The sequence below is a fragment of the Octopus sinensis genome, linkage group LG18 (genome assembly GCF_006345805.1).
Source record: "Octopus sinensis linkage group LG18, ASM634580v1, whole genome shotgun sequence".
NCBI classification, from domain to species: Eukaryota; Metazoa; Mollusca; class Cephalopoda; order Octopoda; family Octopodidae; genus Octopus; species Octopus sinensis.
In genome coordinates this window covers 7225788-7235419 of record NC_043014.1, presented here as the reverse complement: position 1 = coordinate 7235419, position 9632 = coordinate 7225788, and the positions used below count along the sequence as shown (strand labels likewise).

At 44.0% G+C, this 9632-nt stretch overlaps 1 long non-coding RNA gene across 1 annotated transcript; it reads left to right on the top strand.

The window, feature by feature from the left end:
* Positions 1–412: 412 nt before the first annotated feature.
* On the top strand, positions 413–2999 carry LOC118766862. Its single transcript, XR_005002771.1, has 2 exons — positions 413–871; positions 2879–2999. It is a non-coding gene; the product is annotated as an uncharacterized LOC118766862 (long non-coding RNA).
* Positions 3000–9632: the final 6633 nt, after the last annotated feature.

Below are 9632 nucleotides of genomic sequence, written 5' to 3'. Positions count from 1 at the left end.
TTAAGTACCTGTGAAACACTGGGGATTAATATAATCAACTGCTCCCCTCCCCCAAAATTTCAAGCCTTGTGCCTATATTAAAAAGGATTATTATTATTATTAGGAAGGTGGTGAGCTTGCAGAATCATTTGTAGCATTTTGTCCATCTTTATGTTCTGAGTTCAAATTCTGCTGGGGTCAACTTTGCCATTCAGGGTCGATAAAATAAGTACCAGTTATGCGCTGGGGTTGATGTAATCGACTAATCCCCAACCCCTCAATTTCAGGCCTTGTGTGTATAGTAGAAAAGATTATTATTATTATTATTAATAATATTCTTCTTCTTCTTCTTATTATTATTATTAAGGTGGCAGGATCTTTAGCACACCAGGTAAAATGCTCACTGGCATTTTGGGTTCAAATTCAGCTGGGGTTAGTAAGTACCAGTTGTGTACTGGGGTCAATGTAATCAACTTATTCACCTCCCACAAAATTTCAGGACTTGTGCTTCCAGTAGAAAGGATTATTATTATTATTATTATCTTTATCTTTGCTGTAAGGGTGATGACAGATCCACCAACATCATCATCATAGCAAGTGGTCCAATTAGGGAAAGGAAATTTCCATATGGGCTGCGTCCATGCTAGAAACGGTAGCCAAATCTACCCTCTGCTATCTTATAAACAGCAGGATTGCAATGCTAGGTACACTATGTTTCAAATATAAGGGAAAAAAAAAAGAAAGAGAATAAGAAGGGGACATACTGGTCATTGCTCTGGAATGCGTTGGGTCAGAACTGGTATCTGAAGTTAATCATCATCATCATCACCATGACCATTCCAAATATGTTTTCGACAAAATCTAAAGGACCCAAGGACTGCATCATGCTACAGTAATAGTAATGAAATTATTGTATACAGTGCTCAGGTGCACCACAACTTGTCAGAAAGTGCGTATAGAGTATATGCAGTAATGTAAAAATGTCTGGAAAGCGAACAATGTATGAGTCAGATACATGCTTGTGTGTGTATAGAGGGGAGAAAATCAGGTGTAGTGTTGGCGAATCCCAGGAAGCATGGAAGTTTTGAAGGATGCAGTGCTCCGACAACTAACAACTGATGCCGGCAGTTTGTCCATGCTTCAGCGTGTGTATAGAGGGGAGAAAATCAGGTGTAGTGTTGGCGAATCCCAGGAAGCATGGAAGTTTTGAAGGATGCAGTGCTCCGACAACTAACAACCGATGCCGGCAGTTTGTTCCATGCTTCAGCGTGTGTATAGAGGGGAGAAAATCAGGTGTAGTGTTGGCGAATCCCAGGAAGCATGGAAGTTTTGAAGGATGCAGTGCTCCGATAACTAACAACCGATGCCGGCAGTTTGTTCCATGCTTCAGCGTGTGTATAGAGGGGAGAAAATCAGGTGTAGTGTTGGTGAATCCCAGGAAGAATGGAAGTTTTGAAGGATGCAGTGCTCCGACAACTAACAACCGATGCCGGCAGTTTGTTCCATGCTTCAGCGTGTGTATAGAGGGGAGAAAATCAGGTGTAGTGTTGGCAAATCCCAGGAAGCATGGAAGTTTTGAAGGATGCAGTGCTCCCACAACTAACAACCGATGCCGGCAGTTTGTTCCATGCTTCAGCGTGTGTATAGAGGGGAGAAAATCAGGTGTAGTGTTGGCGAATCCCAGGAAGCATGGAAGTTTTGAAGGATGCAGTGCTCCGACAACTAACAACCGATGCCGGCAGTTTGTTCCATTTTTCAGCATGTGTATAGAGGGGAGAAAATCAGGTGTAGTGTTGGCGAATCCCAGGAAGCATGGAAGTTTTGAAGGATGCAGTGCTCCCACAACTAACAACCGATGCCGGCAGTTTGTTCCATTTTTCAGCATGTGTATAGAGGGGAGAAAATCAGGTGTAGTGTTGGCGAATCCCAGGAAGCATGGAAGTTTTGAAGGATGCAGTGCTCCCACAACTAACAACCGATGCCGGCAGTTTGTTCCAGGCTTCAGCGTGTGTATAGAGGGGAGAAAATCAGGTGTAGTGTTGGCGAATCCCAGGAAGAATGGAAGTTTTGAAGGATGCAGTGCTCCGACAACTAACAACAGATGCCGGCAGTTTGTTCCATGCTCAGCGTGTGTATAGAGGGGAGAAAATCAGGTGTAGTGTGGGCGAATCCAGGAAGCATGGAAGTTTTGAAGGATGCAGTGCTCCGACAACTAACAACCGATGCCGGCAGTTTGTTCCATGCCTCAGCGTGTGTATAGAGGGGAGAAAATCAGGTGTAGTGTTGGCGAATCCCAGGAAGCATGGAAGTTTTGAAGGATGCAGTGCTCCGACAACTAACAACCGATGCCGGCAGTTTGTTCCATGCTTCAGCGTGTGTATAGAGGGGAGAAAATCAGGTGTAGTGTTGGCGAATCCCAGGAAGCATGGAAGTTTTGAAGGATGCAGTGCTCCGACAACTAACAACCGATGCCGGCAGTTTGTTCCATGCTTCAGCGTGTGTATAGAGGGGAGAAAATCAGGTGTAGTGTTGGCGAATCTCAGAAAGCATGGAAGTTTTGAAGGATGCAGTGCTCTGACAACTAACAACCGATGCCGGCAGTTTGTTCCATGCATCAGCGTGTGTATAGAGGGGAGAAAATCAGGTGTAGTGTTGGCGAATCCCAGGAAGCATGGAAGTTTTGAAGGATGCAGTGCTCCGACAACTAACAACTGATGCCGGCAGTTTGTTCCATGCTTCAGCAACTCTTAGCGTGAAAAAATGTTTCCTAAAGTCATGGGAGCTGTGCTGTTTTCTGACTTTGTAAATATGTCTACGGGTGTTAGACGGGTGGAGTTTGAAAAGGTGCTCAGAGTTATTGTTTGTAAGATGGTTGATAATTTTATGGGTGTCTGCCAAGTCAGCTTCGGTATAGTTTCTATGACTGGATGACCTTTCTAATGCCGACCACAAAACAGCATGCACCGAGTACTTTATCTTGTAGCACTGGCACTCAGGAGGTTACCATGGTGTTAGCAAAACTGAAAAATAAACTGGATGGTCAGGGAGTTTGTACGAAGAATCAAAGGGTCAAAATATGACAGAAGGCAAGAGTACACATGATTGATGTCTTTGTATAGTTTCCATCTATGAAATCCACTCACAAGGCCTTGGCTGACCTGGGGTTGTAGAAGTCACTTGCCATAGGGGGACAAACACACACACATACATATACATGACAGGCTTCTTTCAGTTTCCATCTACCAAATCCACTCACATGGTTTTGGTCGGCCCGGGGCTATAGCAGAAGACACTTGCCCAAGATGCCACGCAGTGGGACTGAACCCAGAACCCTGTGGTTGGTTAGCAAGCTACTTACCACACAGCCACTCCTGCGCGTTTATTTTCTGGGTCAAAAAGCAAAAAGCATGGCCATGTAGGGGGACATGGAGTTATGTACAGGGTGGTGTTCATGTAAAGAGTTCAGGCCACTTGTGGTCAAGGGAGACTTTGAACCGAGCGGTCGTCGGCATCTTCACTATCTCGTCCGGCAGCCTATTTCATGGATCCGCAACCCGGACGGAGAAAGCCCCTCTCCTTCGATTGAGATGAAATCGTCGCAGATTCTATGCGTCTCTACCTGGTTGTTTTATCAGCTGCAAGTAGCAGCCAAATTTTCCTCAAACTATACCCTACTGATTTGGAAATCATCATTTAACGTCCGTTTTCCATGCTAGCATGGGTTCGACAGTTCGACCGGGCTCTGGTAAGCCATGGAGGCTGCACCAGGCTCTAGTCTGATCTGGCAGTGTTTCTACAGCTGGATGCCCTTCCTAACGGCAACCACTCCATGAGTGTAGTGGGTGCTTTTTTTTTGCGGGAATAAAGATATACTAGAAAGGTAACCATTCTGCATCATTTGAAGTCTTAAGTGCAGATCAGTGGACAGAACCTGCAAGTACAGAAAATGTGCAATATCTAGCTTGTATAGCGTCCCATTTTTCACTGCATGAGTATGCAATACCTGCAGATGGACAAATTGTGCAGTTATACCCCAGTTGGTATTTGCTGCTGCAGAGTGAAGTTATCTGCAGGTGTGCTGAAATTGTGCAGTAATTCTTGATACAGAAATTCTACATTGTCCAGACTGTCCCATTTTACACTATTTGATTTCATGTGGCTGCAGAATGTGCAGTTACCTGCGATTGTACAGAAACAAAGAAAATATGATGACAAATGCATATCACCTAATTTGGTTCATTACTACATAATGTAATTACCTGAAGATAATGCTGTCAAGACTGTCCCAATTTACCCTATCAGAATCCTCTCTGCATGTGTGCAGTTACTTGCAATAGTGCAGAAATAGTGCAATGTCAAGACAGATAGGCACAGGAGTGGCTGTGTGGTAAGTAGCTTGCTAACCAACCACATGGTTCCGGGTTCAGTCCCACTGCGTGACATCTTGGGCAAGTGTCTTCTGCTATAGCCCCGGGCCGACCAATGCCTTGTGAGTGGATTTGGTAGACGGAAACTGAAAGAAGCCTGTCATATATATATATATGTGTGTGTTTGTCTCCCTAGCATTGCTTGACAACTGATGCTGGTGTGTTTACGTCCCCGGTCACTTAGCGGTTCGGCAAAAGAGACCGATAGAATAAGTACTGGGCTTCCAAAGAATAAGTCCCGGGGGTCGATTTGCTCGACTAAAGGCGGTGCTCCAGCATGGCCGCAGTCAAATGACTGAAACAAGTAAAAGAGTAAAGAGAAAGAGAGATGCATTATATGTGGGTGTGCAGAAATTGCACAATGTTAAGACCGTCCCATTTTATTCCCGACTGCATGTTCTTGTGTGTGCAACATCTGAAAGGAGCAGACAGGACAGGGAAAAAGGGACAGTATGTCATGCCATGCCCCGTATCTTCACTTTGTGTTTGTTTTAAGTTTAGAAAGTCTTTCTAAGTTACCTGAGTTAAGTTCTATCAGGCTTGATGGTCATGGTTCCGTATATCAAGGACAAACTGGGACTAAACCACATCTAGGTTTTAGTCAGTTAAGATCAGTATGTATGTATATGTATATATAGATAAATATAACCATTTAACCTTCATTTTCTCTGGACATTCCAAGTTCAAATTTCACTGAGGTCAACTTTACCTTTCATCCATTCGGGGCCGATAAATTAAGTACCAGTTGCGTACTGGGGTCGACCTAATTGACTGGGCCCCTCCCCAAAACTTTTGGGTCTTGAGCAGAAAAGAATATTTCTGATTTTATAAGTTACCCGAGTTAAGTTCTATCAGATGGCTTACCATGGTTTAGCTGATTTGCTAGGAATAGCAGCCACACCTCCCTGAAATAACATGGGGTTACTGAAAAAGTCCCTAGCTTTGAGGGTATTACGAAAGGCCTAGCTGGAGGCTCAACCTTCTGAGTTCATTTACAGGGCTTAGAAACACTGCATGAAATGTGTGAACCCGAGAGGGGAATATGTTGAAAAACCATATATGATCTTGTATTTTTACCTAAAGGTAGAAACTTTTCAGTACCCCGCTTAGGAAGAAGGAAGCACTCCGTCGGTTACGCCGATGAAGGTTCCGGTTGATCCGAATCAACGGAACAGCCTGCTCGTGAAATTAATGTGTAAGTGGCTGAGCACTCCACAGACACGTGTACCCTTAACGTAGTTCTCGGGGATATTCAGCGTGACACAGAGAGTGACAAGGCCGGCCCTTTGAAATGCAGGTACAACAGAAACAGGAAGTAAGAGTGAGAGAAAGTTGTGGTGAAAGAGTACAGCAGGGATCACCACCATCCCCTGCTGGAGCCTCGTGGAGCTTTAGGTGTTTACGCTCAATAAACTCACAACGCCCGGTCTGGGAATCGAAACCGCGAGTCCGCTGCCCTAACCACTGGGCCATTGCGCCTCCACTCTACCCCGCTTATACCATCTTTAAAAAGAGGAAATACACCTCAGATAAAAATTATGCTTGGTGGTCATGATTGGAATGTCTTTGATCATAGTTCTTAGTCAAGACTAACTGAGACTAAACATTTTTAGTAAGTAAATACCAGCTGTTTTCTTGTTGTTATGAAGGGCAGTTGACTGAAGGTCTCCACCCTTTCCATAACTTCTCTGGCACTTTTGTTGATTTTCCAATAAGGTAACCAATGTGAAATCCTCACATACAAAAAAAAAAGCCCTGATCCCAATGACCCTCATATCTACAGCTGTTGTTTTACCCCCTCCCCTCAAATGCGTCTTGAACAACAATAAAGACTAAACAAAAACAAACTGTGTTGTTTATTATCTTTACTCATTTCAGTGATTAGACTGTGGCCATGCTGGATCACTGGCACAAAGGAGTCCAGTTGAACAAATTGGCCCCTAGTAAATTCCATGCGACTAAATAATACGAATCGTTGCAGCGCATTCCTTTTCGTTCCAGTAATCGTTCATCGTTTAGGGCCCACTTTCCATGCTAGCATGGGTTGGACGGTTCAACTGGGGTCTGGGGAGCCAGAAGGCTGCACCAGGCTCCAGTCTGATCTGGCAATGTTTCTACAGCTGGATGCCCTTCCTAATGTCCAACCACTCCGTGAGTGTAGTGGGTGCTTTTTACGTGCCAGGGGAGGCTGGCAAACGGCCACGGTCGGATGGTTCTTTTTACGTGCCACTGGCACAGCTGCCAGACAAGGCTGGCAAACGGCCACAATTGGATGGTGCTCTTTACGTGCCACCAGCAACGGGGGCCAGGCGAGGCCGGCAAAGCCAATTAATTTTTTTCATAGACGAGTAATTAGCATACTCTCAAATAAATAACGAAACAGTCAAAGATTTGTTGTTTTAGAAATTCCTAAACTGACATAATGCTAATTGTTTGTTATGTTCAAAACAATTGTAATTCATTATCGCTGTTTTACCTTTCAATTTGAAATCCCCTTTTTTTTGTCTTTAACACTGGCACATTTTTTCCACAGATTTAGTAATGCTTAGTACTTTGGTTAAAAGTTTTAAGATTTTCGGTTTAACTGACTCAGTTGCAACACAAGAGATGGATGCCTTTTGCCAGAGAGGAATTATCTTTTCTGCTACGATTTTGACAATTTGTTCCTCTGTGCTGGTGGCACGTAAAAAGCACCATCCAAACGTGGCCGATGCCAGTGCTGCCTCGACTGGCTTCTGTTCCAGGTGGCACGTAAAAAGCACCATCCGAACGTGGCTGATGCCAGCGCCGCCTTGACTAGCTTCTGTGCCGGTGGCACGTAAAAAGCACCATCCGAACGTGGCTGATGCCAGCGCCGCCATTACTGACTTCTGTGCCGGTGGCACGTAAAAAGCACCCACTACACTCACGGAGTGGTTGGCGTTAGGAAGGGCATCCAGCTGTAGAAACACTGCCAGATCAGACTGGAGCCTGGTGCAACCTTCTGGCTTCCCAGATCCCCGGTCAAACCGTCCAACCCATGCTAGCATGGAGAATGGACGTTAAACGATGATGATGTTTAACTGAAGGAGCTTAACTACGTTTTCTTTTTCTCACTCAAATGAAACACATCTTAATATGTTCTTGTACGTTGGAAAAAAAACTCACCAAGATCACATGGAGTACCAAATATTGGCATTCAATATCATGACCGGTTATTGGCTTGTGAGCCATCCCTAAGCTTAATATGATCATTAATCTCAAGATATTTGACAATTTGTATGCAACCTCTTAAAATCCAAAATTTGACCAAAAATAGGGATTTAAAAAAATTCTGTTGTGTTGCAGAGCCTGAAAAAATATTTAACCATACACATAGGTGCAGGAGTGGCTATGTGGTAAGTAGCTTGTTTACCAACCACATGGTTCCGGGTTCAGTCCCACTGCGTGGCACCTTGGGCAAGTGTCTTCTGCTACAGCCTCGGGCCGATCAAAGCCTTGTGAGTGGATTTGGTAGACGGAAACTGAAAGAAGCCCGTCGTATATATATATATATATGTGTGTGTGTGTGTGTCTGTGTTTGTCCCCCTAGCATTGCTTGACAACCGATGCTGGTGTGTTTATGTCCCCGTTACTTAGAGGTTCGGCAAAAAGAGACCGATAGAATAAGTACTGGGCTTACAAAAGAATAAGTCCCGGGGTCGAGGTGCTCGATTAAAGGCGGTGTTCCAGCATGGCCGTAGTCAAACGACTGAAACAAGTAAAAGAGTAACCTCTTAAAATCCAAAGTTTGATCAAAAATAGGGATTTAAAAAAATTCTCAGTTGTGTTGCAGAGCCTGAAAAAATATTTAACCATGCACATTTCTTTTAGCTCTGATTTGCAACAAAATATCGATTCTTGGATACCAATTTCGAAAGTTGCATCCTTTGCTCCACCCTAGTGCACATACATATACTCTTTTACTTGTTTCAGTCATTTGACTGCGGCCATGCTGGAGCACTGCCTTTAATCGAGCAATTCGACCCCGGGACTTATTTCTTTTGTAAGCCCAGTACTTATTCTATCGGTCTCTTTTGCCGAACCGCTAAGTAACGGGGACATAAACACACCAGCACCGGTTGTCAAGCAATGCTAGGGGGACAAACACACACACACATATATATGTATATACATAAGGCAGCGAACTGGCAGAATCGTTAGCACGCCGGGCGAAATGCTTAGCGGTATTTCATCTGTCGCTACGTTCTGAGTTCAAATTCCGCCGAGGTTGACTTTGCCTTTCATCCTTTCAGGGTCGATAAATAAAGTACCAGTTTCTCACTGGGGTCGAAGTAATCGACTTAATCCCTTTGTCTGTCGTTGTTTAGCCCCTTGTAGGCAATAAAGAAATATATATATATATATACATACATATATACGACAGGCTTCTTTCAGTTTCCGTCTACGAAATCCACTCACAGGGCTTTGGTCAGCCCGAGGCTATAGTGGAAGACACTTGCCCAAGGTGCCATGCAGTGGGACTGAACCCGGAACCACATGGTTGGTAAGCAAGCTACTTACCACACTGGGTTGGTGCATAATTATTGTGGCCGTTTTTTAACAAAAACATCTTTACATGACAGTCTGACAAGCAAATGGGAAGCAGTAATTGAGGTAGATGGTGAATACGCTCCAGAATAATCATTTAAATGATGTTTTTGTTGTTGAATGAAATTTGTCTAGCAGCCACGTGTCCCTAACACTACCATCATTAAAAAATGGAATCACATATTGTACGAGGCTTGATGGTCATGGTTCCGTATATCAAGGACAAACTGGGACTAAACCGTCAGTTAAGATCAGTATATATGTATATGTATATATACATAAATATAACCATTTAACCTTCATTTTCTCTGGACATTCCAAGTTCAAATTCCACGGAGGTCAACTTTACTTTTCATCCATTCGGGGCCGATAAATTAAGTACCAGTTGCGTATTGGGGTTGATCTAATTGACTGGGCCCCTCCCCGAAACTTTTGGGCCTTGAGCAGAAAAGAATATTTCTGATTTTATAAGTTACCTGAGTTAAATTCTATCAGATGGCTTACCATCTTGACCAGAAAGTCTGACCATGGTTTAGCTGATTTGCTAGGAATAGCAGCCACACCTCCCTGAAATATCATGGGGGTACTGATTTTATAAGGGGAGGAGGAGGAGGTTGACTAAAAGGTCAAGGCAGGGCCCAAGCGTGGCCAAAATCT